The sequence below is a fragment of the Rhododendron vialii genome, chromosome 6a (genome assembly GCF_030253575.1).
Source record: "Rhododendron vialii isolate Sample 1 chromosome 6a, ASM3025357v1".
Classification (NCBI taxonomy): domain Eukaryota; kingdom Viridiplantae; phylum Streptophyta; class Magnoliopsida; order Ericales; family Ericaceae; genus Rhododendron; species Rhododendron vialii.
Window position 1 is genome coordinate 22692887 of NC_080562.1, and position 4114 is coordinate 22697000.

At 37.3% G+C, this 4114-nt stretch overlaps 1 non-coding gene across 1 annotated transcript; it reads left to right on the plus strand.

Annotated features, from left to right (window-relative positions):
- Positions 1–3067: 3067 nt before the first annotated feature.
- TRNAR-UCU (transfer RNA arginine (anticodon UCU)) lies at positions 3068–3140 on the plus strand. Its single transcript has one exon. It is a non-coding gene; the product is annotated as a tRNA-Arg (tRNA).
- The last annotated feature ends 974 nt before the right edge of the window (positions 3141–4114 follow it).

A 4114-nucleotide genomic window follows, 5' to 3' on the forward strand; every position in this document is an offset into this window, starting at 1 on the left:
CGTGCAGGTGTGGTTAGTTCTAATGAAGTATTTTGTTAGTGGAAGTTGTGCTACTCATATTATGGATTATTTGACATTTGTGGTGATCACTTTCGGTTTATTGATGATTCTGAAATAAAGTTGCGTATTTTTCAAATTGTGGTTATACATGAAACTTTGAAAATATGCATGATACAGGAACTCTATTGAGTTATAAAGTTGGACTAGTTGGAAACAAGCATGATAAAGGATCACATTGCATGCGTTTTTCATACTACATATTCGTACTTGATCTATGTCGTTGAATACATAATTATTTTTTACCATGGATGGGTCCTGTCATGATAAATATGCCAAAGGCTGCCATGATCCTATATTTATGTTTTCAATGGACCAGATTGTTTTGAGATGACACTCATAAATTTCAACAACAAAAGTTTGAGCTCCTAAAGTTTACAATGTCTAATATCAGGATGACCTATGTGGCCCAAGTGGGAGATTGTTAGCAATTTTCTATTGGTGGGCCTACATAGATTATAAAATTAAACATTGTATGTTGTCGAATAAGGCTTGAGTGATGTCGGTATTACCCATAAGGTTGTGATTGTTCAATTACTGTGACCCGGGTAATGGACACGTCTCTATTAGCACGTATTTGGGTCATATCACGTGCGTTAAGTGGTGCGGGCTTATTTTATATGTAGAGACTAATTAAAGGGCCTAATATGGTTCCATCTATTATGATGGGCTATGATGGAACCAGGGCTTATAAATAGGTGGTCAAGGTCCCCACTCCAGCCCTAGCCACTTTTCTCATACCATCCTATCGTGTGTGAGACTAAGGTCAAGATCAAGAGAAGGGTTTTGGAGGCGGAAGACCAATAACCACACATTAAGGTTTTCATCCTCCATGGCGACAGGTACGCATATGGTATAATTATTTTCTTCAATGGTTTGACATGAGTTCTTGGGTTTAGGGTTTCTTATGAAATTCCTACAATTAGCGCAAAATACATAGTTAGATGTATCAGTTAATTCCAGATTCGCTTAATCCATCTTTATAAGCTACAAACGAAAACTACCCCCTTGTACACTTGAAACTGTTGGGAATTACAGCGAAAGACGAATCCTTGAGCAAAACATGTATAAACAGAAGAAAGACTTAAAACTGTCCCAAAAATGTCCATAATGCCATAACATAGGCCTAGTCCAATCGGGACATCATGGTCCCCAAATAAAGGCAACCAAGAAAACTTAGCAACACTGGTGAAGAATTTATCAAATCATTTGAGATCTGCAATCAGAGTTCTTAGCTGATTTTATGCAATCTAAATCAGTTTTTACATGAATCGAGACATTCAAGAGTCTTGGGAAATTTCTAGTTAGCTTGTTCATTTTCACTTCTTTATGCCAATCTACCTTAAACTCACTTATATAAATCTTCTCAAAAGCTAATTTTTAGTCTCAGTAATGATCTAAAAATTGCATCTCCAGTTTTACGCAATCTCTAAAAGACGCTGCTATTTCTTCCGAGCAAGGAAAAATGGTTTGGCAGAAGTTAATTTTGCGAAAGTGTTTGAATGTTGTAGTGCGAGCCCAATTTATGCTGCTCTCTCTCAGTTGACTGGAAATAAACTAGCAAAACAAAAGGAGACCTAGATTGAGTCATTCTCTCAGTAGCCACCCTCTGGGCATCCTCCATCACCAGCACCTGCAACTCCCGAGGAGTAGCCTCCAAATAGATCTCACTTCGTCTTAGTCTAGGCTCCTTTGTTTGCCGCCGGTCAGTGCAGCGATTCCCTCTCTCTGTAGCTGTGAATTATAGCGCTAATGCCTTCGCATTAAGAAGCAAATATCCTTCAAAAGAGCTCTGTGGGTGTGCTCTCGCATACACCCCTGCTTGATCAAATTAATTGCAACGGAAGAATCGGATTCTATGATGACTTGTACTCATGATGTCTGCTTAGCTCCTCCTGCCCCTTCATAATTCCCTGACCTCAGCCTCCAAAGATGTTGCCCAAGCCATTCTCCCCATGAAGCTGCATTATCCACTTCCCATGGTCAGTTCTAAAAATTCCTCCAAACCCCGCAAGCTGAGGGTTTCCTTTCGCACACCCACCAATATTAAGTTTTATTCTACACCAATGAAATGGATTTACATCCTTGTTTCTCAGAGACACCTTACCTGCAAGAAAAGCTTGCTTCATCTCCGCGGCAAATGAAACAATGTTTCTATGGCCTATCAAAAAAAAAAGTTTCTATGACATTGCCACCGGTAGCATTGCCATTGAACACCAAGTTGGTCCACTCCTTCCATAGAAACCAAGCCAACGATGAGAAAAGAATTCATTGCCATCCATGAACCCTTACATTCTTAACAAGCCAAGATCCCAAGGTTAGAAATAGGAATATATTTCTCCCAAACTTCCAAGCATGAGGGCTATCTGTCAAAATTTGTAGAGTATTCTCCTGTGCACAGTTGTATCTTTCACAATTAGGGCTGTTGGTCATGCCTCTAATAAACCTAACAGCGTTAATCATTAATCTTTCTTGGGCTGGCAACCTAAGAAGCACGGATATGGGTACGGAATACGGATACGGATACATAATTTTTTTTTTAAAAAAATGATACATACGTTGGGGGATACATTGAATATAAAAGTAAATAAAAAATATATTATATATAATTTTAAATTCCTAAAATTTCATTAATAAGTTTTCCATTACACAACTAGAAATAAATCAAAAGTAATAAAATATTATAGTTTGAAGGATCTGTTGCATTGCACCACATAAACTCAATCCTAAGATTTTGTTGAAATTTTTGGTTTAATCATTCATTTCGGCGGGAGGAATCAAAAAGAGTAAAAAGATAGACCGAAGGAAAAAAAAAAAGACAGGATAAGACGAATAAAAAGTCAAATTGTTGAACAAAAACCGTAATTTATTGCCTTCTTTTTTTTCTAAAGATTAGATAATTTGATAAAAAAAAATACAGTAGCAACATACTAATAAATACACAAAAAAGTAAGCCCAAAACAAACTTGGTTTTACTATACATTAAAATCTGGTGTTTCAACAGCAAGAGGCGCCCATGGCCTAATGGATAAGGCGTCTGACTTCTAATCAGGCGATTGTGGGTTCGAGTCCCACTGGGCGTGTTTTGCTGAAACAACTTTGGTCCGCATTTTTTGATGAGAAAAGCCCATCCTAACTCCTCGGGCTAAGCCCAAATCAATTGTGACAAGATTTTTTTATGAATTTGTTGTCTCCATCGTTAGGTCAAATTATTGCTTCTAAAGTCAAATTTGACTTACCCGTTCCGTTACCATTTCACTTCTCCTGGCTACACCGTATTAGTTGCTTTACCGTAGACGTGTCTAAATCACCTTAATCTATTTTTACTCATCTTAAATTTGTGTGAGTTCTATCCATACCATTAAGATTTACGTTTTTTAATCCTATATTGTAACATCTTATCACACATCTACATCAACATTGTCATTGTGGTTACGCTCATTTTACTCATGTGTTATTTCATAGTAGTAGCTCAACATTCCGAGCCATATAACATGGTTGGTCTTATTGCGACATGCACAATAATAGTTTTCCTTTAACTTTGTTGCTATTCATTATTCATCTCACCTCCCACACATAAGTGTATGAAATAGCTGTAGGAGAGGCTGTCGGAATTAGTTCGAGGTGCGCGCAAGCTAACTAGGAACAACCAAAGTTTAAAAAAAAACACTACCGAAACATTCCGCCCACATTACTCTCCTAAGAATATTATGTTATGTGTTTAAAAGAAAAGAACTACACTACACGTCTACACTACACTAGTGTCCAAGACTTTATTGGGCTAGTAGATGAAGTTCAAGGCTACTAGACTTTATTGCTTTTAAAGCTTCGGCCGTCATTCAATCTTTACTGTTTAAAGTTCAAAAACACCTTTTCGAACTTTATGTAGGGAGAAATTAATGGGCCTATGTTCTGACAAAGAAAAAAGGAAGTATCCGATAGACTCACTTTTAATAACCCAACAATAATTGAGACCATTTCTACAACCAAAAGCCTTAAAAAAGCCCAGCCTTCCTAATTTTGTCATTGGACTGGCGTTACCCCTAATAATACTAGA